Source organism: Hyperolius riggenbachi, chromosome 6, assembly GCF_040937935.1.
Source record: "Hyperolius riggenbachi isolate aHypRig1 chromosome 6, aHypRig1.pri, whole genome shotgun sequence".
Classification (NCBI taxonomy): domain Eukaryota; kingdom Metazoa; phylum Chordata; class Amphibia; order Anura; family Hyperoliidae; genus Hyperolius; species Hyperolius riggenbachi.
This window is the reverse complement of record NC_090651.1, coordinates 17,606,726-17,631,292: the sequence shown is the minus strand read 5'-3', so window position 1 is coordinate 17,631,292 and position 24,567 is coordinate 17,606,726. Positions and strand designations below refer to the sequence as shown.

The following is a 24,567-nucleotide window of genomic DNA, read 5'->3' as shown; positions in this document are numbered from 1 at the left end:
TTTAAAGGGAACATATGTAATATCCACCAAGACTATCTTGCAATTCAGTTCCGTAGAAGAAGAAGCATTCTCAACAAGCAGAAACTTGTAGGCAATGAATTGTATTCCTAGAAAGAAAGATGTACTTTTTCGCTCAGCATATTAATGTGATTTAGTACTTGGGTGTGCGCCATGCTGAGTTATGTCAAGTGACAGATTCACTTCAAAACCACATATTATTTTATCATTTATTTTAATTCTAAAGTGCATCGAAGAACTCTACATGACCGGGATATCCAGACACAGAAATCTGGCCACTGCGACCTAGCGGGCCCTCAAACCATTACACATACAATTTCCAAATAGGGCTTTACATGGAGCAGAATGCGGGAGTTTTACTTCTTCACAAATTTATTCTGGTTTCATAAAACAACAAAAAACATCTGTAAAGCGCTTTTCTCCCTTAGGATGCAGAATCAGCTTTATATGCCAAGTGCGTCATACCCCGCATCCAGTATTGTTTGTGGTACACATGGCAATTGGCAAAATAGAAATTTAGCGTAGATAGTGCAAATAACAATAACATAGTACAGATGACAACCACATTGTGCAAGCGCCATAACATAACATGTGGTACAGTGCAACAGAGTCAAACATACAGACGTATTCATACGCTGGGGCAACAGGGAAGCTGAAGTAGACTGGAAGATATCATCAGGGAGAGGACCTGAGCTGAGGAGGAGGAATGCTTGGAGGGAGAAGGTGTTGCCTGGAGGTCAAAGCACATAAGCTTGTCTCCGACCAGTAATTGGTTGATTGGTAAATTGTAGTACAGAGAAAGAATTCTACAAGTCCGCACATGCCAGGCTAAATGGGTGGCTTTTCAGTCTGGATTTGAATAGCTCCAGGGATGGATTGACTTTACTGGGTGTTGTAGGTAGTTCCAAAATGTAGGTATGTAGCTGCTTATTGCGTCTGGATCCATGGAATTTTTTGGATAAGGGGCTTGATGGTTCCTTCTTTTAGAGAGGTAGGAACCCTACCTGCTTGCCAGGGCCAGATTTACCATAAGGCACTGTAGGCATGTGCCTATAGGCACCTGATGATGGAAAGGCGGCTTACTCCCTTCCTCAAGGGCCTCCCTTCTTCCCTATGCAGAATACAGATGACAGTCTGTAAATAAGAGGTTATTCACCCAGCTCTCAGTATTACACTGACCACATCTCCCTTCAATCAGGGGCACCACTAGCTACTAAATACTGAGGTTCCTCTAGCTACCTGATATTTGGGGACACCTCTAACTACTGATTATTGAGGGTACTTATGGCTACTTAATGTGGAGGGACACCTGCTTTGTGAAATATTAGTGTTTTTGATTACAAGCATGCTTCAGGAACAACTTATTCACGCAAGCCAACAGTCCACTGTTTTTAAAAAAGGGTTTTAACATCCAAAAATAATAATAAATTGCCAATATAAAGGTGAACTCATTTTTTTTTTCTAAAATAGGTCCCTATATGTCCCCCAATATTCTGTTCTTTTTACCTGGTCTTGGAGCCTTTGTATAAAAAACTGTGCAGTGCCAGCAGGATTGTAAGAAGTTTGTTTTTTTTAGCTAAGGTATGAAGCTTATCTAAGCATGCAAATAACAGAAAGCTTCCGACAGGAAAAGGACAGTGACTAGAAAAAGGTAATTGAATCCCCCCTAAACCCTTTAAATAGTTTACACCAGGGGTGTCAAACTCAACCACGCAAGGGACCAAAATCTAAAACATAGTATCAAGGTGCGTACACATCTTGATCGCAGTGGTGTAGCTAAGTAGCTGTGGGCCCCGATGCAAGTTTTACAATAGGGCCCCCCAAGCACTCTATACATAACAATTGATACGGCGCACCAAAACCTGCCAATGGCAACTACAGTGTCAGAGGTGCAAGAGGGGGATGGGGAACAGTTTGTTAATGATTACCACTATATAGAAGTGATTATTATGAGCACAGGACCAATAGAGAGCTAATACTGCAGTTGAGGGAGGTCCCTTCGGGGCCCTGATGCGGTCGCTACCTCTGCAGCCCCTGCTTGGGCGACATCTCTTGGCCGGCCAGTGCAAATGATTGATTGCAAGGTGGGTGTTGCGGGCTGCCGTACACACGCTTGATTGTCGACTGAGGCAGTCATTCTGCCGCTGTGCTGGCGCAGAAGTCCAACAGTGACACGGCAGCCCATCAGCCGAACTGGCACTTCTGTTGCAACGCGAAACGGTAACTGTGCTAGGCACCGTTGCCTTGCATTGTCGTTGTGTTACTCTGCAGTAAAACAAGATAAAGTAACGCACACTTGCAAGGCAAGTATAAAAGGGGCTATAAATCCCCCCATGCAAAATTTCCAGGAAAGTTCATCATTGCCTGAGCAAATATTTCACCTTTATTTACAGTGTAACCATCACTGCTTTTTCAGTCTCCATTATTTCTCTTCAAAGCGGTGCATTTGCAGACTATGTAATTTTAATGGGATCTGTCATGAAAAATGCAAGGTGTTATTTAATTACTAAATGCTGTCGCTGACGCGCCTCTGGAAGATGTAATGTTATGTGAACTTCTCTATACAGAATTATCGCAGGCTTTAATCATTTACAGCTAACTTGTCCACAGAGGCCACTAAGAGGAAGCATAACTCTCAGCTCTGCTGTGTATTTATCCTCTGTCAGTCCAGGGAAAGTACTCATTCCCCATGTAAGAAGCCACGTTTCTGGTGCTAGAAACTAAAGGCAGGCTGAGCATTGCCCACATCACTTTAAAGTCTGATAAAACGGATATCACATTCAATAAGTGTTTTTCTACTTTTTATTAGTCATACACTTATCCTAATTGCTTTTGTGCACAAGTTACATGGTCTGTCTACAATTCCCGAAGTACAGTTTATCTGCTCTGAAAGATGCCATTGCATTTTAGTGCATAGCTGCTGTATTTATATATAAAAATCTATCTAGAGATCACTTCTCAGCTCTCCGTTTTTACAGTGCAGAGAGAGCTCCTTTTCAGCACAGCTAGGAATGTATACTAATTGTAGCAGACAAAGGAATGTAAACAAAAGATAATGTTATCACCTCTTGGGATGTGGCAGAAAGCTTTCCATTGAAGAAGAAAGTGCATCCTTTACATAAGCACCTCTGCATTGTTAGGTCATTCTACGTCACTGTTGGACTGGTTTACTTTCAAACAAGGGGCCTCTGGAGGGAGGAAAAGGCTTCCAAGATCCTTCTCCTGGCCACTGAACCAGCTCTGGGTCCCTCGTACTGGAAAGGCTGTTGTCTTTGAAGTAGGATTTGAGCCTTTGACCAGGTTTGAATCCTGGCTCAAGCCAGTACGCAAAAACAGTAAGGAGTCTTTGGGCAAGGCTCCCTAATGATCCTGGCTGCCCGTGGAGTGCGCCCTAAATGGCTGCAGCCCTGAGTCTGCCAGGAGAAAAGCAAGATGTCAACTCAGCACGAGTCAATATGTTTTCTCTGGCCAAGCGCATCCGGACTGGGCATGTGCAAGTAAGGTCTGAGCATGTCCAAACCCTATGTCTGCTTCTATGAAAGCAGGAAGTAGACACACTGCAGATTTATTGCAGGGTTTGTATCAGCTGTTACAAAGACATGTTTTCTTAAAAAGATTATTATGCTGTTGCTTACCTCTTAGAGCAAAGAGGAAGTTCTGAGTTCAAGTCCAGAATTATCCACTCCTCCCATCGCTCCACCAGGGCGGCTCCCCTCCGTGAATCCCTCCACTGGCTTCCTATCCACTCCAAAATCAGATTCAAGATATTGTGTCTGAACTACAAATCTGTCCACAAAACCTGTCCAACCTACATTTCCGATCTTACTCAGAGATACACACCAAGCCGCTCACTCCGCTCCTCCAATGAACTTCGCCTGACCGCCCCCCGCATCATCCAGTCCCATGCACGCCTTCAGGACTTCTCAAGAGCCACTCCAACACTATGAAACTCCCTACCTCCACCCATTAGGGCAGCCCTCTCCTTCAACACCTTTAAGAAAGCCCTCAAAACTCACCTTTTCACTCTGGCCTACCCCCCCCTCCCCCCACCTCACAAGTGCTCTAAACCCACAGCTGAACTCTGGTCCCCTACCTTTCGTGTCCTTACTTCTCCCTCTAGATTGTAAGCCTTTGGGCAGGGTCCTCCTCCTTTTGTGTCCTACCTGATCATGCACCTCCATTACTGTGAACCCATGCTATGTATCTGAGTGAACCTAACTTGCCTAATCTCCATGCTCCCCTCCAGTGACTGACTAAGCATTACCTTGTACTCTTAGGCTGGTTTCACACCAGGACGTTGCGTTTTAGGGGACGTTATGGTCGCATAACGTGCCCCTAACGCAACGCCTGGTGCTCTCTGGTGTGGACGTCGGAGTGAGCCGCGTTGTGCAGCTCACTCTGGCGTCCGTGACACCGTGATGCGCACTCTTGGACGCATGCGGCATCACGTGGTCCCGCCCGGCCAATCGCTGCACAGAGCGGCCGCTCCAGGAAGTAAACACTGCACGTCACTGAGTGCAGTGAATATTAATTAGCCATGTGCCTGGCCGCTCTCCGCTCCTCCCCAACATTACTGAGCATGTGCAAGCAGTCTAACGCTGCTTAGCCGCTTATAAAGTACTGCATGCAGTACGTTGTCTTATGGCGCAGCGTTACTAAGTAACGCAACGTGGGCATTGTGAACAGCCCATTGATTTTTCATTGCTGTGCGGTGGGGTGCGTTACAGGCTGCTCTAACGTGCGCCTGTAACGTCCCACTGTGAAACCAGCCTTACTGTGCTGTGTGATCTGGTCTTTCTTGTATTCCTGTATTGTCATATTGCTGTATGTCACCCCTACATATTGTCTGTAACCTAAACTAATGTCCAGCGCTGCGTAATATGTTGGTGCTTTATAAATACAATAAATAAATAATAAATAAGTCCGCTTCAAGGTGCAGCCAGCCATTCGATCTGTATTTCTATGTATATTACGGCCACTATTTAAATCAGCTTTACAATTTCCTTTATAGATTAATTTCCCCTAAGGTGGATCTTTAGATATTTGAATCCCCAATTAATGGCCAAATCAAATAGCGTTTAACCAGATAGAAGTCCTGCTCCTCCTAGTCCTGTCCGCACTCTGATCAATGTCTGTCTGCTTCACTAACTTAATGGGACATTGTGCCCAGTGTAGCCTTCCCATAGTCATTTGCTCTTCTGCAGTTCAAGGTAAAGGGAGAACTATTTATAACAATAACATCGCGGACGCAGTGCCAGAACTCTCATTTTACAGATATAACAAAGGACACAAAGGCAGTTGCGGCCCCAGCTTTACATTTTTGGGATAGCACAAAGGGGCACGATGGTTGGCTGGTGGGGCCCCTTAGGCTCATAAAAACCAATATTTATATGGCAAGCTTTAGATATTTTTTGTCTAACTCAGGTGATAAAATTAAGGCTAACTAGTTCTACAAGGATAGGAACCAAATGTAAATATCACAAACAGAGACTTTTGAGCAGAGCAGATCCAAATGATGGTGCTATTATTGAAGAAAAGTTACCTACAGACAGGAATGCATGGATTCACTCGTAATTTCAATTACAAGTCGAAGTTATGGACGTGTGAGAGGGAAGGGGGGTTAACTTACCCAACCCAGAAGTTCCGAGTTGAAGGAAGAAGAATGGATTGACTGGAACGTGAGTGGACCGCATCAGCTACAGGCAGCAATTTGCGTAAGTTAACCCAACCTCTCCCGCAGCCCGTAACTTTGACTCGTCATTAAAATCATGAGTGACTATGAGCATCCCTGCCTACAGATGCACTTGGCTAGTTTGCTGGCATGCTTTAAAGGATACCCGAAGTGACATGTGACGTGATGAGATAGACATGGTTATGTACAGTGCCTAGCACACAAATAACTATGCTGTGTTCCTTTTTTTCTTCTTCTTGTCTGAAATAGTTAAATATCAGGTATGTAAGTAGCTGACTCAGTCCTGACTCAGACAGGAAGTGACTACAGTGTGACCCTCACTGATAAGAAATTCCCATTTTTATCTCTTTCCTGCTTTCAGAACCCATTTTCTGCTAGGAAAGTGTTTTATAGTTGGAATTTCTTATCAGTGAGGGTCACACTGTAGTCACTCAGTCAGGACTGAGTCAGCCACTTACATATCTGATATTTAACTCTTTTAGGCAGAGAAAGGAAAATAGCAATACAGCGTAGTTATTTGTGTGCTAGGCACTGTACATACACATGTCTATCTCATCATGTCACATGTCACTTCAGGTATCCTTTAATCCTTGTTTGCCAGCAAGCTGCTCCTGTGTAGACAGATCACAGACAAATCATTCCAGCCCCAGCCTGTGTCCCACAACTCTACAAGCAAGGTGAGAGAAACACTGTGTGTAGTTCCTTATCTTAGTAGTAGCTAAGCATTTCTGGAGACTAGAGCTTGTATTTTACCATGGTCCTGACATCACACTGTGGGAGGGGTTTCACCACAAAATCGGCCATACAGCGCCCCCTGATGATACGTTTGAGAAAAGGAATAAGATTTCTCATGGAAAAGAGGGTATCAGCTACTGATTGGGGTGAAGTTCAATTCTTGGTTATGATTTCTCTTTAAGGTCCTTGTTCCTTTAACAAATGAAAATTCAGAGCATGTTTCTCTGACATGGTTGGTTAAGACAAGTTATTAAATCATTTGTAATAATAAAAGCCCGCGGTTCCCCCCCACCCGTCAGTTTTTAACACGGCAGATAAAAAATACAAGCAATAAAGAGCGCGGTGTAATCTGTTTTCCCGGCTTCATCTTAAGAAAGATTAAGTTCCCTCATTACATCACACGGTACAATGCGATCGCCTTCCCTCCCGCCTGATTGTGCTTTTGCTGCGTAAAAAGTAAATTTATTCCATATTGACTTTTTAGCAGCTTAAAAAATGATTCAATCACAGGTTGGGAGTCGGGTCCTCTGTACTTTAAATAAGGAAATATTGCTTTTTTTGGTTCGGTTTAATACCATCACCGCTGCAGTCCATTAAATTGTGAAATGTATTCGCTTCTGTCCGAGGCGTTCGGTTTACCGTCTGCTCCGGGGACGGGACATCTGAGGCTGGCAAATCAGTGAGGATAATGCTTCATCCACACCGGCAAACATTTAAAGGGGACCTGACATGATAGAAATAAAGGCACCATTATTTTTCTTTTCCCCTAGAAGGCGGCACTCTAGTTCTTTGCCTTTCAGGGCGATTCGGTAATAAAGCTACATAACAATTATCGACAACCATAGCCTAGTATGATTGTTCTGGGAATGATCATTGTACAGATTCGCTGCTTAGCAGCCTGTTCTGTTCTATGGAAAGGGGAGAGGAGAGATGCCCTGCTGTGGGAAGAACAAGAGGAGAACAGAGGTTAGTTGTTAGCTGGATAGTGTAATGGTTAAAGGGGCACTATGGTGAAAAATTGTAACATTTTAAATATGTGCAAACATACACAAATAAGACGTACGTTTTTTCCAGGAGTAAAATGAGCCATAAATGACCTTTCTCCTATGTTGCTGTCACTTACAGTAGGTAGAAGAAATCTGACAGAAACAACAGATTTTGGACTAGTCCATCTCTTCATAGGGAATTCTAAGCAAGGCTTTTATTCTTTATAAATATACTCTCTAAAAAGGATTTAAACAATGATGCTGGCCAGCTTCCCTGCTCCCTACACATTTTTTTGGCAGTTGGACAGAGCAACTGCCATTCACTAAGTGCTTTTGAAAATAAATATATCCCTGAGAATCTGCCTATGAAGAGATGGACTAGTCCAAAACCTGTCACTTCTGTCAGATTTCTACTACCTACTGTAAGTGACAGCAACATAGGAGAAAAGTCATTTATGGCTCAATTTACTCTGGAAAAAATGTACTTCTTATTTGTATATGTTTGCACATATTATAAATTTTATAATTTTTCGCCATAGTGCCCCTTTAAGGGCAGGCCCGGATTTACCTCGGAGGAGCCTATAGGTACAGATGTCCTGGTACCCTAGACTCCGCCCTCCATGAACCTACAAACCCCCCACCACACTGCACCGCAAGTTGGCTGGCTGTCCCAGCTGTCACTTCTCCCTTACTTCCCTTGCCCATCATAGGTAGCTACAGAAGCCTAAAGGTAGCTAGAGGTGCCTCCAAGTATAAGTTAGCTAGAGGAACCTCAGTATTCGGTAGCTAGTGGTGCCCCTGACTGAAGGGAGATCTCATCAGTGAAATGCTAAGTGAGTAACCTCTCATCTACTGTACACTCTCATCAGGACTCTGCATAGGAAAGGAGGGTAGGAGGCGCTCAGGGAGAGGAGTAAGCTGCCTTTCCACCATCAGGCGCCTGTAGGCACGTGCCTACATTGCCTTGTGGTAAATCTGGCCCTGGTTAAGGGCTCTGCCTCTGACACAGGAGACCTGGGTTCAAATCTTGGCTCTTTCTGTTCAGTTAGCTGCACCTATTCAGTGAGGAGCCCCCTAACTCTGCTACTGCCTATTGAGCGTAATATACAGTAGATGTTCTGTGTCTTATTGTTGGTGGCTCAACATGATGGGCCAGTAATGATGTTAGGTGTAAGGCTTCCAAACAATCTTTCTATGAAAGACTTTCTGGCTGTTAATTGAGTGATGAAAATCTGATGTGTGTATCTCGCTTTAAGGCCCTTTCACACTACCGCAGCCTAATATATCCCCATGGGGAAGTTCATAGTTCTCACGTTGCAGTGCACAGCGCCGGAAGTGCCTAATCTAACGGTAGTGCAGAACTACGTTACCGTGTGGGACCTGCGGTGATCTGCGTTGGATTAGAAGTCTTGTTAGTCTTCGGCAACACAGGTTTTTTTTTTTAAACGGTGGCGTTGCGATATCACGGTGCGCAGAAGCATATTTTTACAATACCCTTCCACATACCCGAGGCAGGAAGTGACCGCAAGCGCACATCCACCCGGCTAATTTTGGGGAGCACCGGCTGTAATTGGCTCACCTCCTCTGCTGTAAGCAGAGTTGTGCCGGTCCTGCATTCCCCTGAATGCGCCCCGCCCGGCTACTTTTTCATGCCACCCGTCTGGTATAATAAATTCTGAAGAGAACACAGAAAAAAATCGTGTAGTGGGTGCGAGTCTTAATGTGGCCACACACCATACAATTTTTAAAATATCTTTTCGATTCAAGAATTGCAATCAATTTTTCTGACTGATTGTAACATTTAAAAATCTGACCAATGCACCACACACGTATGTGCAATTTTACCCAATTAGGAAAAAGATGATTGAAAACTCTGAAAAAATTGCATGGAAATATATATACGGAAACTGACAATCTGCCCTACACCATTCAATTTTCATCAAAATTGATCGGAAAATTCCAGCACTCCCGATAGACTTTTAGCAAATAAAAACGGGAAACACGATCAGATTTCTTGCCCGAATGAAAAAAAGCTATAGATTTTTTGGGAAAACATTTTGTTACAGCTGATACAAATCCTGCAATAAAACTGCAGTGTGTCTACATCCTGCTTTCATGGGAGCAGACATATTGTTAACATCCTGTGCTTTCAAATTAGCCTCTTTGCCATGGCAGTCAGTTGACACAGTAGAGGGATCAAATAACAGTTGTGATTAGGCACAGCTGAGAGGAAATTGGACTGTTTTTTTCCTTCTGTCCCGTGCAAGAGCTCAGGTGCACTTTAAGGCCTCTTTCACAGAGGGACGTTGCGTTTGATGCAATGTTAAAGTCGCATAATGTGCCTCTAATGCAATGCATTGAAAGACTATAACTTGGACGTTATAGTACATTATTTAGCCCTGCGTTTGGTGCGCTGTTTTCGTCGCACAGTGATGGAATGAAAACGGCGCATGCGTTACATTAAAAAAAACATTACTGAGCATGTGCAACACACATAACGCAGCAAATGTATTGCTAAACGCACAGCATGCAGCACTTTGTAAATATTGCTACACGTTACACACAACGCAACGTGTGCACTGTGAGTGTCGCACAAACTTAGTATTGCTGTGCGTTAGTCTGCGGTATAACATTTTCTAACGTGCGACTTTAACATCACACTGTGAAAGAGGCCTAACAGTGCAGAGTTCCGCTTCATTGGAAGGATATAGACACCCCTTGCTCTACCGCCTGCATAGCCGGCACTGTCAGTGGGACTTTGGATCGCACAGTTAATCAATCCAAACATGTTTGACACTTGAGAGCATTTGCGTGGTGCGCCACACCAGCAGCTCCGGATGGATTCCACTGACCGGCTCAGACTGGAAGACGTGACCCCCGGCGATGTTTATTGATCGGAAATCTACAAGTTACTGTTACAACGATTACCAGTGACTACACAGAGACAAGCCATTACCAGCCATTGACATGGGAGTCCAGCCTGTCCATCTGTTATAGGAAGAGATTAATATGTTCCAGTTAAGCACTTAAGTCATTTTCTACAGGAGACGCCGCAGAGAATTGAGATTAATTTTAAAAATAACCGTTTTATCTGTAACAAGATCTTCGGCTGGCGGCTTGTCACAAGCGGACTCCATTTCAAGGCAAAGTATTGTCCAAGATGGATGCAGAGTGGCCATTATGAGCGTCCGAGAGCGTCAATACCTCTTTAAAGTGAATCTGTCGCGATTCTCAGGGTTTAAAGGACAATTGTAGTGAGAGGAATATGGAGGCTGCCATATTTATTTCCTTTTAAACAATACCAGTTGCCTGGCAGCCCTGCTAGTCTATTTGGCTGCCGTAGTGTCTGAATCACACCAGAAACAAGCATGCAGCTAATTAAGCCAGATCTGACAATAATGTCAGAAACACCTGACCTGCTGCATGCTTGTTCAGGGGTTGTGGCTAAAAGTATTAGAGGCAGAGGAGCAGCAGGACTGCCCGGGAACTGGTATTGTATAAAAGGAAATAAATATGGCAGCCTCCATATCCCTCTCACTTCAGTTGTCCTTTAAAGCTGAACTCAAAGCAGACATCATAGAGCACAGATGATATACAATGTATATGGAATGTCTCACCTTCCGAGGTGTATCTAGAAGGGTCAGCATGCAAGAATGGCCACTGATCTTGTTCTGTAACATGCCTGAAGAAGGAACTTAAAGTTTTGAAAGCTTGCAAGGAAATCTTAGTCATAAAAAGTATTACGTACTTTTGTTGTAATGTCGATTTTTTTTCCTTGACTAACACCGGACCGCATACAACTGGCTTTGCCACCAGAGGCAGAGCAGGATCATCCACCAGGCAACCTAGGCAGGTGCCTGGGGCCTAGTGGGTGTCAAGGGGCCTACCAGTATCCTTCTCTGACCTCTCTTCACTTCAGCATACCAAAAAGGCCAAATCTACTACCTTCCCTAGGACCTAATTACATCTTAATCCAACTCTGAAAAGAGGTGTATCTACTGTACAAGTTCTGGGGCCCTCCGGCAAACTTCCCCCCCCCCCCCCATGAGAACCACACCGATCTGCTAACAGTCATTATACAAGGATGGCCACATGACCTCCCATAGTAATGGTGCAGTGTGACTCCTCCCAGTAAAGCATTGCCTCCTCCATATAGCCACGCCCCCACAGAAGTCCCAGCTATGCTCACCCCAGTGTAGACATTCCAGTCTTACTGAGCATTGCAGTTCCTTATTTGCCGGGGAAAGCTGGCGGAGACAGAAGAAAGGCAGGAGGCTCCTCACTGTCAGTTGGAACAGAGTAATTGACAAAAAAGTATCTTGCCAGTTTGATATTGAGAACTGGGATGCCTGTCCACACATCAGGCTCTCAGACAAAGCGTCTGTGAAGTCTACTGTCTCCAGGAACTTATAGAGGCTACCAGGGGCGTACCTACTATTCATGGGGTCCCCCAGCAAAACTTATACTGTGGCCCCCAGAGTTTACACCCATTTACTTGGCTACCCCTGGGGACCCTCAGTGCCGAGCGCTATAATAACAGCGCAGGAGACTTGGGCGCAGCCGGCGCCACCATAGACCATAATAGGAATTACAGCTATGGCGGCGCTCACTAAGTAACTTTGGCACCATCAGAAGACTGAGCTGAAGTTACTTTTAAAACACTGTAATTTGAGCGCCAGCAACAGCTGAAAGCCGAATTATATAATTAATTCCTTTTTTGTATAGCGCTTTTCTCCTGTCGGACTCAAAGCGCTTATGAGCCAGCCACTAGAGCGCACTCAGTAGGCAGTAGCAGTGTTAGGGAGACTGGCCCAAAGAACTCCTTACTGAATAGGTGCTGGCTTACTGAACAGGCAGAGCCGAGATTCTAACCCTGGTCTCCTGTGTCAGAGGCGGAGCCCTTAACCATTACACTAGCCAGCCCAACCATTCATGTGGGCCTGGGGGGGGGGGAATAATAATTAACACCGCCAGGAACTTGCGCAGGAGCAGGGTGAGCCGTATGTCGGCTGTATCCTGCGCCCAAGTCTCCCGGTGGCCAGTTCATATGTATGCCTCACAGCCTGGGGGCCCTCCTCACAAGGGTCATAAAGCAAATGTGGACATCGTAATCCTCACACCCGTAACAAGTGTAGCCACAGAACACCTGATCTGAAGGATGGACCCATTTATTGGAGGAAGGGAAGGTTTGTAGATGCCAAATCCCCCCCCCCCCCCGGGCTCTGGGCCTCCCTGCAGTTACAGGGGCTGGTCCCCTGAGTTTATGCCCCTGAAGGCTACAAAGCTGCGACTACCCTCGTTAAGCTATATCGCCACGTAGCACAAAGCAGGAGGTGCGGCCCCCAAGCGCCAGAGCCGGGCACCGCTATAGCACTACAGTGCAAAGGTAACCTAGAATTACTTCTCCCTCCCAGTTGCTATGACTCAGGGCGGGAATGGTATTTTACACCGCCAGGGATTTGAGTGGCAGTAAGGAGAGTCGCCATTCACCTTACCCTGCGCCCGACTCGCCCGCGGCGTGCATTACATACGTACACATGTTGCAGGGGTGTGCGGATCACAACACTGTGTGTTAACTCGCCAGTTCAGTAGAGCAGTTCTGTGTAACTAGCTGGCTGATGTTGCTCCACAGCAGCAACGCTGAACAACGCTGACTTATAGCTCAGATTAAATATAGCCCCGTTTACAGGAAAACTCTGCAAGCTATGTACATATATCAGTGTGATTAGACTATATTTAGGGTGCAGCATGTGTCGCATACAGAAGATAAAGAAGCAGTTCAAGGCTGATCTAAACCTATGAAGAAAAGTCACTACCTGTTGTGCAGAAAACTCATATTACCCATGTTCTGTATAGCAGATAGGGCCACACACAACACAATCTCGACATTCAGAGTAGATGAAATTGCCTCTGCAGACAGTACAAACACCAGCAGCCCTCTGCAGGGCCGGATTTACAACTTAGAGGCCTGTAAGCACAGGCGTCCTGGCGCCCTAAACTCCGCCCCTGAACTCAGGCCACACCCCCAAGAAAAAATATTCTGAACTCTAATCCTTGCCTTATGTCACTAACTGTGCTTGGAATCTAACACTCTTATCGCTGTCTCAGATCATCCTTAGTGACATAAGACAAGGATTAGGGTGTAAGTGCCTGAGGTCAGTAAAATGAGACAGTGATCTGAAGAAGGGGACCACCTCTTGCACAAAAGACGCCTGTAGGCATGTGTCTACAGTGCCTTATGGAAAATTTGGCCCTGGCCCTCTGTGTCTGAAACCTCATCTCATACACACGTACAGGGCATGTCGCCCAGCGGGGAGGGGGGTTGGGGCACATTGCAGGGCTGAGGCTGTATAGACACATCGCTAGCCTGCAGATTAGCAACCCATTCTGTTGCTTTGCGGCAGCAACAGAGGGATATCACATGGTAGCTGGGTGAATGCAGAGAACAATGCTCTCAGCCAGCGATCTGCCCAACCGATCCTCCTGGCTGATCGCTGGTGAGGGCCTCAGGGGGCCGCAGTAAACACTCAAGATTCTTGGCAGAGGCGGTTGTTATTGACAGCCTTGCAGGCGCGTAGCAATAGCCATGGCAGCCATAGCAACTGCTATGGGGCCCCGGAGAGGAGCGGGCCTAGGTGGTACTTGATATGTTCAGTTTGTTTTTCCACCCTCTGGCTTTGTCTCAGTGCCCATTGACTATGCACAGTGTACATGGCATAGAAATGTTATTGCCCAGTCAGCTCATATCCATAGGGTAGAGGCAGGTGGTATTGCTCAAGAGTGCCTAGATCTGGGGGCCCCATAAAAAAGTTGCAATGGGGCCCCATAGTCTCTAGCTATGCCACAGCTGCCTTGGCCTTAGGTTTATCAGCAGATTAGATCATAGACAGGTAATGCTGGGCACATACCACCATACGTTTTCCCGCTCGATAGATGGCTTCGATGGATAATTTCAGACATGTCCGATATTCCTTCCAATAGTTTTGTGAGTCCATTTTTTTATAGAAGTGAATGGAAAAAGATAAAGAAAAAAACGAGCAGAAGATAAGAAAGGGCAGAATCGAGCAGAAAAACCGATCGGATGGAAAATCGAGCGGGAAAACGTATTGCGTTTACCCAGCATAACTGTGCATGCGCAAAACTCAGGTTAAAGGGGAACTGAAGTAAGAGGTATACGGAGGCTGCCATTTTTATTTCCTTTTAATCAATACCAGTTGCCTGGCAGTCCTGCTGGTCTATTTCTCTGCAGTAGTGTCTGAATCACACACCAGAAACAAGCATGCAGCTAGTCTTGTCAGATCTGACTTTAAAGTCTGAAACACCTGATCTGCTGCATGCTTGTTCAGGGGCTATGGCTAATAGTATTAGAGGCAGAGGATCAGCAGGACTGCCAGGCAACTGGCATTGCTTAGATGGAAATAAATATGGCAGCCTCCATATCCCTCTCACTTCAGTTGTCCTTTAAGATAAGTAAAGCCTACAGCATAAAGTTGTGCACTGTGCCCAAAATTCACATTGTACAGCAGATTAATGCTGGGAATACACCATGAGATTTTTTGGCAGACAGATGGTTCGATAGATCATTTCTGGCATGTCCGATCTGATTTTTGATCATTTTTCTGATCGATTTCCCATAGAAGTGAATGAAAATCGATCAGAAAAACGATCGGACAGTAAATATGCTGAAAAATCTCATTGTGTATTCCCAGCATTAGGTACATGGGCCTCGTTTCATCAAGACTTATCGAATCCATTACCGACAGCTCGGTAAAATACCGAACTCGATAAGTTGATTTCAGGATTCATCAAAGTTATCTACAGCTGTTAGCGAGCATTTGGTAATCATTTGGTGATGATGCAGTAAAACGGAAAAAAGTGCAATTGATGAAAATGAAAGTGGGCGTGGTTTAGCGTTACATTTAGGATTAGTTATCTCCTTCACTGCTCTGTCGTTATTCCTGTCAGATCATTGGTGACAGAGAAGATGGAGCCATTTGAAGTGGTTATGTATCAGCTGAGAGTGATTCAAAGGTGCAGAAGGGCAAGAATAAGGTCTAGAACCATATCAATTTACAAGAGAATGGATTTATTTGCTATATACACTGCATTTCTCTTGAATCATCTTGTAAGAGAACACAGGCAGTGCCAGGGAATAACTAAATTGCTAGCTGCACTACATTTTTTCAGAAAAGGCGCCTATCAAGCCGTAGCTGGTGAAATTGTGGGATTGTCCCAAGCCACTTCCAGAATCCTGGTCCAGGTGTTAAGCCCTATTCAGAATGTTGCTATGTGGTGTTTAAAGAGAACCCAAGGTGTGTTTAAAGAATGTTATCTGCATACAGAGGCTGGATCTGCCTATACAGCCCAGCCTCTGTTGCTATCCCAAACCCCACTAAGGTCCCCTTGCACTCTGCAATCCATCATAAATCACAGCCATGCTGTGAGGCTGTGTTTACATCTGTAGTGTCAGTCTCAGCTGCTCCCCCGCCTCCTGCATAGCTCCGGTCCCTGCCCCCGTCCCTTCCCTCCAATCAGCAGGGAGGGAAGGGATGCAGGCGGGGACTGGAGTTCTGCAGGAGGCGGGGAGAGCAGCAGACTGACACTATAGAGATAAACACAGCCAGCTCTGACAAGCTGTTTGTCAGCAGCGTGGCTGTGATTTATGAGGGATTGCAGAGTGCAGGGGGACCTAAGGGGGGTTTGGGATAGCAACAGAGGCTGGGCTGTATAGGCAGATCCAGACTCTGTACGCAGATAATATTCTTCAAACCCACCTCGGGTTCTCTTTAAAGGACTGCCTTTTACCCACAATTCCACAGGAATCTTATTGCCTTGTGTTAAATGACCGATGTAAAATGGAAATATCGACACGTTACCGAATGGTTACCGCATTGTTATCGATATTTTATCGGAAAAACCCTGATGAATACAACTACAAATCGATAAACTTCGAATTCGGTAATTTAACGAACTGGAAAAAGTTATCGCAAAGACAATGATGAATCGAAGCCAAAGTGTCTGAAAATTTGCAAAAACACAAGAAAAGTGTGTTGGACCTTCTCCTTTTCCTTTCATTTATAGCAGATGAGGGGTGACGTGGCAATAAGGCAGGAGATCTAGGATGCTGCAGCCTTATAAGAGACATTTGTCCAGCACAATTAGACAGGTCCTCTTGCCCTGTGACACACAGGCCTGTCATGCTATTATCAGTCCGGCTTGTGCTATATATACAGCAGCTGTCACATTCCCATCAGCTGCCTGTGTCTGTATCGCTCACATACTTTCCACTATTCATGCTGCCTGTAAGATCTCAGCCGCTGCTGCTGCGTCATATCACGCGCCGGTCAGAGCTGGAGAGAAATAACTGCTGAAATGGACTAATAATACAGTATGACTTTGCTCCTGGCGTAGGCTCCATGCCTAGACTCCAGACATAAAGACTGATAGTTCTGTCCTATTGGAGAAAACCATACTGGTAAAATAGTTACAATGTTTATTTTCTGTCTTAGAGTCAGTGGGGAGTTGTATTTTTTCCTCGTAGAGGAATGACTTAGAGAAGGCTATAATTTAGGGCTCGTTTCCAGTATAGCGAATCCGCATGCAGGCACCGCATGCGGATTCGCATAGGCAATACAATTGCCTATGGGATTGTTTCCACTTGTGCGTCCTGCGGGTGCGTTTTGGTGTGCAGGGGAAATCTGCACGGCAGAGCCGTCAGATTTTGCGTGCGGCTGGAATGCGGGCGAATCGCCCGCAATGCTTTTAATAGGGAAATCGCATGCGGCTTTGTCATGCGGTTTTCCCCGCGATTTCGCATGTAATGTTATGGAAATGTACGCAGGCAGTGACATGTTTAAATTCGCCTGCTTCTTAGCCATGCGAAATCACGGGAAAAACAGCATGCGGAAACGCATCCACATGCGATTTCGTCCGCGGTGGAATCCAGGCGATTCCGCACCGCAGCAGTGGAAACGAGCCCTAAAAGAGCAGCTGAAGTGAGCGGTATATGGTGGGCAACATGGTGGTGTAATGTGGGTAGCTCTCTCACCTTACAGTGCTAGATCCCTGGTTCAAATCCCAGCCAGGGCATTATCTGCAAGGAGTTTGTAAGTTCTCCCTGTGTCTGCTTGGGTTTCCTCCGGGTACTCCGGTTTCCTCCCACATCCCAAAAACATACAGATAAGTTAATTGGCTTCCCCCTAAATTGGCCCTAGACTAAGATATACAGTATACACTGCACAATACATATACTGTATAGACATATGACTATGGTAGGGATTAGATTGTGAGCTCCTCAGGGATAGTTAGTGACAAGACAATATACTCTGTACAGCGCTGTAAAAATACTAAATAATAATAATAATATGGAAGCTGCCATATTTATTTCCTTTTAAGTAATACCAGTTGCCTGGCAGTCCAGCTGATCCTCTGCCTCTAATCCTATTAGCCATAGCCCCTGAACAAGCATGCAGCAGATCAGATGTTTCTGACATTATTGTCAGAGCTGACAAGATTAGCTGCATGCTTGTTTCTGGTGTGATTCAGACACTACTACAGCCAAATAGATTAGCAGGACTGCCAGGCAACTGGTATTGGAAATATAGGAAATACATATGGCAGTCTCCATATACCTCTCACTACAATTGTCCTTCAAACAGGAAATGAAAATAACATAATGAATACAATGCATATTGTTTTTACAATACTCATTTATAAATGATGTAGTCAGTGTTTGCCCATGTAAAATATTTCCTCTCCCTGAATCACTTTCTGACAAGTCCAGGTGGCTCTAGCGCAACTGCCGGCTCTGCAACTCTCGGAGGGTGAGGGATCCTGATAGCGGAACGCCGCGGAGGTTCACTGCACAGGAGGATCAGGGCCAGATTTGTAATCTTTACCTCCCAAGGCCACTGTCACCAGGTGCCCCCCTTCAGTATAGGTAGCGAGATGACCCCTCCCCCCTTAGCTCCAATATAGGTAGCCAGATTTCCCCTCCCTCCCCTTCCCTCTAGTATAGGTAGCCTGATGACCCCTGCCCCCCGAGTATAGGTATCCAGGTGACCCCTCCCCTCTCTCCCTGCAGTATAGGTAGCCATATGACTCCCTTAATCCCTCCCCCCCCCCCCCCCATTCAGTATAGGTAGCCAGCTCACCTTCACACCACAGCAATCAGCTCATCTCTAGTGTAGGAGCATCCTCTTCCTTTCCATCTCCAATGCTGCCCAAGTCCGTAGCTGCCGGACACAATGCAAACGTGCACAGAGAGCAAGGTGGCTGCTGCACAGGTGGCTAGCAGCAGAGTGCCTTGGTCAGGCCTGATCTCCCTGCATTGCAGTATTTGCAAGCTTGCAAATGCTGCACCAGTTTAGCCTGCTGCTTTTGGTGCCCTTGCTCCTGTGGTGCCCTAGGCCGTGGCCTAGGTTGCCTTGGCCTAAATCCGGCCCTGAGGAGGATAAGCGTGCAGCTTACTTTATAAGCCTCGTTTTACGTGGAGCCTTGGAATACAGCCTAACCTTGTTGGATACCGGTCTGCTGTCTCCTCCTTCGGTTGCCTTGTCGGCTGGATGTCAGCCTCAGCACTAGATCCACCTGGTCTATGAGGTGGTTACAATCCGGTGAGCCCCAGCCCTATTGGTTACAGCTGTTGATGTATAGATTACATGCTGTTTGCCTTTCTATCCGCTCCTGTCTGTGAAAGATGCCTTTATTTTGCTGAGCCTGACTGGGTTAAGCTATGCCAGTTGTGTTTCCTCTCTAGGGCTTGTGTCTTCACGGAGAGCGCACTGGTGCTATTTGCAATTTCACATTATTATCTGGGACATTACCTGTGTGTGCACCAATTCCAGAGGTTTATTGCTCAATTTAGATGTTTATAACTCACTTTTAGTGTATGATCAGGAGCACATACACCTTCTGAACCACGGACTGTCATTGCTGTAGACTGAAATCTTCCTAGAGAATTTCAGTCTGTGTCCACCCCCTTGCAGTCTGCACATTGGTGATGAAGCAATCCAGGCAGCCTCAGCACAATCACACCAATAGCAAGATAAAAAATAAAATCTGAGAAGGGTATAAATACATTGATACCTCTTTCCCTCAACCCCTCCTTGGACCTTCTTCAAAGATGGAACTATGACACCCTTCTCTGACCTTATTCATGAATGAAGCCATGACACCCTTCTTGGACCTTCATGGGTGGAGCCATGACACCCTTCTCTGACCGTCTTCATGGGTGTAGCCACGACACCCCTTTCTGGCCTTCTTCATGGGTGGAGCCACAACACCCCTCTCTGACCTTCTTCATGGGTGTAGCTACGACACCCCTCTCTGGCCTTCTTCATGGGTGGAGCCACAACACCCCTCTCTGACCTTCTTCATGGATGTAGCCACGACACCCCTCTCTGGCCTTCTTCATGGGTGGAGCCACAACACCCCTCTTTGACCTACTTGGGTGAAGCCACCACACCCTTGCCCAGAAGCCCCATTGTTACCTGATCAACCCCCGAGGAGAGTTAAATCATGAGCTAATAAGTAAGGTGAGATATTTTATGAGATAACCTTTGTAAATCAGCCCCACTGGTTCTAACGATAACCTATTAAAAACGTCAGAATTCCCAATCCACATTTGATACAAGTATCAATTCGGCTCTTCTTGCAATTCTTCTCAAGTCTGCTCTTTACTTGAGCGCTATTGGCGGAGGGTCAGAAGAGCGACCCACAGACGCTCATCTGAAGTTTGCTGTTTTTTAGTCGCCTGCTACAGTCATTTAAAAACATTGTTTTGTGGCGGAACGTCTGGCAGGCATGCAGCAATCCATCATACAGGCTGCAGCGCATTCAGAATACTGTTTAGTGTCAGCCAGATATTTCCTAGATATACAGTGATTTCTGACTTCCATCCAAAATCCAGCCTGGCCAATCACGTTTCGTAGAGACATTGCTCATTTTATGACTACATTCACTGGTGTGGGAGCGCCGATACTCATATCTGTCTGAAACGCAGAAAAACTGTACTATTCTTAAAGGGCTATTCGCTTTGCATAAGAATAAAACTTGAAGCACACCTCTAGGGAGAAGGATATGAAAGCTGATTTATTGATTTCCATTTAAACAATGCACATTACCTGGCTGTCCTGCTGATCCTTTGTCTCGAATACTTTTAGCCATAGCCCCTGAACAAGCATGAAGATCAGATGTTTCTGACTGAAGTTCCCACAACAGTGACGTGCTCCTTGCTGGACAGGAAATACGTCACCATTTTTCCCCTGATCGACGTATGTGTGACGCACTGCTACCGCAACAATCTATCGGTTTGGGACCTGTTAATCCTAAAAGGGCGTATATTTCAATCGTCCCCTCCGTGCGCATCGCTCGCTCCCGCTGTCCCCGCCGCTGTCCATGTCGCTGTACTTGCTCGCTCTGCTGACACATTGACAGCAGAGCTTCTGTATATCGGGCAGGAGCCTGTAGTTGTACTACTATAGTTGTACATTGGACTGTAGTTGTACAGAGGACTGTAGTTGTACTCTGGGCTGTAGCTGTACATAGAACTGTAGTTGTACAGTGGACTGTAGTTGTACACTGAGCTGCAGTTGTACAGTAGACTGTAGTTGTACACTGGGCTGTAGTTGTTCATGGAGCAGTAGTTGTACAGTGGACTGTAGTTGTGCAGAGGACTGTAGTTGTACACTAGGCTGTAGTTGTACACTGGGCTGTAGTTGTTCATGGAGCAGTAGTTGTACAGTGGACTGTAGTTGTGCAGAGGACAGTAGTTGTACACTAGGCTGTAGTTGTACACTGGGCTGTAGTTGTACAGTGGACTGTAGTTGTGCAGAGGACTGTAGTTGTACACTAGGCTGTAGTTGTACACTGGGCTGTAGTTGTACACAGGCTTTAGTTGTACACGGGCTTTAGTTGTACACGAGGCTGTAGTTGTACATAGGGCTGTAATTGTACATAATGCTGTAGTTGTACACAGAACATAGCGCTGTAGTTGTTTGCAGTACACAGGACTATAGTTGAACGCAGGTCTGTAGCTGTACTCGGGGCTGTAGTCGAACACAGGGCTGTACTTGTACACAGAGCTTCAGTTGCACACAGGGCTGCAGTTGCACACAGGGCTGTAGTTGTACACAGAGCTTTAGCTGCACACAGAGCTTCAATTGCACACAGGGTTGTAGTTATACATGGGACTGTGTTGTACACAGTACTATTGTGCAGTGGTTTTACACAGGGCTGTAGTTGTATAAAGGGCTGTAGTTGTACAGTAATATAGTGCTGTAGGGGGCTGCAGTTGTACACTGGGCTGTAGTTGTATAAAGGGCTGTAGTTGTACAGTGATATAGTGCTGTAGTTGTACACGGGGCTGTTGTTCTACAAAGTGCTGTAGTTGTATAAAGGGCTGAATTTGTACATAGGGCTGTAGTTGTACAGTAATATAGTGCTGTAGTTATACACAGGGCTGTAGTTGTACAAAGGGCTGTAGTTGGGCAAAGTACATGGGGCTGTAGTTGCACACAGGGTTGTAGTTATACATGGGGCTGTGGTTGCACACAGTACTATTGTGCAGTGGTTGTACAGAGGGCTGTAGTGGTACATGGGGCTGTAGTAGTACACGGGGCTGTAGTTGTACACGAGGCTGTAGTTGCACACGGCTTCAGTTGTGCACAGGACAGTAGTTGTACACAGGGTTGTATTTGTATACAGGAGGCAGAACTGTAGTTGTACACGGGGCTGTAGTTGAACAGAGCTTCAGTTGTACACAGTATTATTGTGCTGTAGTTGTACACGGGGCTGTAGTTGTACACGGGGCTGTAGTTGTACACGGGGCTGTAGTTGTACACGGGGCTGTAGTTGTAGACGGGGCTGTAGTTGTACGCGGGGCTGTATTTGTATACAGGAGACAGAACTTTAGTTGTACATGGGGCTGTAGTTGATCACAGGGCTGTATTTGTACACAGGAGACAGAACTGTAGTTGTACACGGGGCTGTAGTTGAACACAGGGCTGAAGTTGTACACAGAGCTTCAGTTGTACACAGTATTATTGTGCTGTAGTTGTACACAGGGCTGATGTTGTACACAGTATTATTGTGCTGTAGTTGTACTCGGGGCTCCATTTAGGGGGAGCAGCTGATTGTGTTTACTGTGACAACAGGTTTATGCGATGTTGTCTTTGTCATATGTTCCTTCCAATTCCCCATTCTGTGATACAGCAGCAGCCTCAGCAGACAGGGGGAGTGATGGGGGCTGATCGCTCTCCTTTGTGTAGAGTGAAGCACTGATGGGGAGGGGTACGTTTCACCCCTGCAGTGTGTGGGAGGCCTGAGTACCACTGCAGATCAACAACTCTGAGCCCCCCTAACACACATGCACAGCCCCTCCAAACACCCCAGCCCCCCAATGGAATGAGCAGGTGCCCCCCACATTTACTGCATAGCACAACAGTGGTGCAACAAAAACCAAAAAACCTAAACAACAATAATAAAAATACAAAAACAGCTCTCTCCTCTGCAGCTCAGTCCACCCCCTGCTGTGCTCCAATTTCCATTCTTATCCCACCATTTAATATTTAAAATGAGATCTTCCCCAGCTCACAATCCCTGCAGCAGGAGATGTCAACACACAACACGCTGCCACAAGTCAAAAGGGGAATGTAAACAAACAAACAAAAAAACACCAAAAATTCTAGAATTAAAATAAGTAAAAAAAAAATTAAAAAAAATGGGAAGGTAATAACTAAAGAGGCGCTGCAGCAGCAGCTGCTGGCTTGTGTGGTCGGTCATCTGAGCTTCTCTCCTATGTTAGGAAGGCTGGTTGGTCCCAAATGATGCAGGGCTGCAGGTTGTGGGGTTGTCCAGTAGCAAAATAAAAAATAGAGGGAAGGTGGGGGGGTTGTGCTGTGACCCCCCCTTCCCTTCCTCTGCAGTTCCCATCGCAGCCCTGAACGCCTATTTTCAGACTCTCCTTGTTTCTGGTGTGCTAGCAGCACAGCTGCCTGCCTTGATTTGTCATAATGCAGAGAAGGAGAGAAGAGAGGAGCCTGCTTTGCAGCATTGCAGGTACGGAGGCACCAAAAGGACAAAAGAAATCCTGGCTTCCTAAGCAATCCGGCAGCAGCCAGGGAGAGCAGAGGGAGGGGGTGGGGGGAGGCAGGCAGAGGTAGCCCCTCCCCGAGGCAGGCAGACGGTTGTCATCTGAGGGCAAGCAGAAGAGGTGGAAACAAAAGGCGTGCTCAGATTCAGCACTAGGGCTGTGGACAGCGCCAGGCACAACCTGCATTCTTGGAAAGTCCAGCCTTGGAGTTTCTTAGAGGCAGCTGAGAGTGGACAAAGGAGTGGGTGGGAGAGGGCTGTGCAAAGGGGGTGACCAAACTCTCTGGCTGTGTCTCCCTTCATAGAGTCCTCCTGGCAGGGAGCTGAGAGAACTCTGGGTGAACTCTGCAGCCAGAAGCAACTTGAGAGAGAGCTCTGTGTGTTTACCTGCAGCACGTGCTGAGCGACTCCAGCCCGGAGAGCCCAGAGGAACCTACCTGCACTTATTCCGACTCCTGCCTCCGACAGGTCAGAGGAACCTACCTGTGCTTCTTCTGACTGCTTCCTTCGACAACCCAGAAGAGCCTACCTGCAGGTCTTCTGACTTCTTCCTCAGACAGCTTAGAGGAACCTACCTGCACTTATTCCGATTCCTGCCTCCGACAGGTCAGAGGAACCTACCTGTGTTTCTTCTGACTGCTTCCTTCGACAACCCAGAAGAGCCTACCTGCTGGTCTTCTGACTTCTTCCTCAGACAACTTAGAGGAACCTACCTGCACTTCTTCTGACTCCTGCCCCCGACAACTTAGAGGAACCTACCTGCAGGTCTGCCAATTCCTTCCTCTGACAGCCCAGAGGAACCTACCTGCAACTCTTCCTACTACTTTCCCCGACAATCCAGAGGAACCTACCTGCATCTCTTCCAACTCCTGCCCTCCGACAGGTCAGAGGAACCTACCTGCAGGTCTTCAAACTTCTTCCCCCGTCAGCCCAGAAGAACTCTTGCAACTCCTCCCAAAAATCCAGAAGAACCTACCTACACCTGATCCAACTCTTTCTCCCGACAACACAGAGGAACCTACCTGCACCTCATCCAACTACTTC

The 24,567-nt window shown here is 46.2% G+C and overlaps 1 protein-coding gene across 17 annotated transcripts in view; it reads left to right on the top strand.

Moving 5' to 3' along the window:
- CAMTA1 (calmodulin binding transcription activator 1) overlaps window positions 1-24,567 on the top strand; it is a 1,857,772-nt gene that overhangs the window by 1,686,583 nt on the left and 146,622 nt on the right. The window lies entirely within an intron of this gene.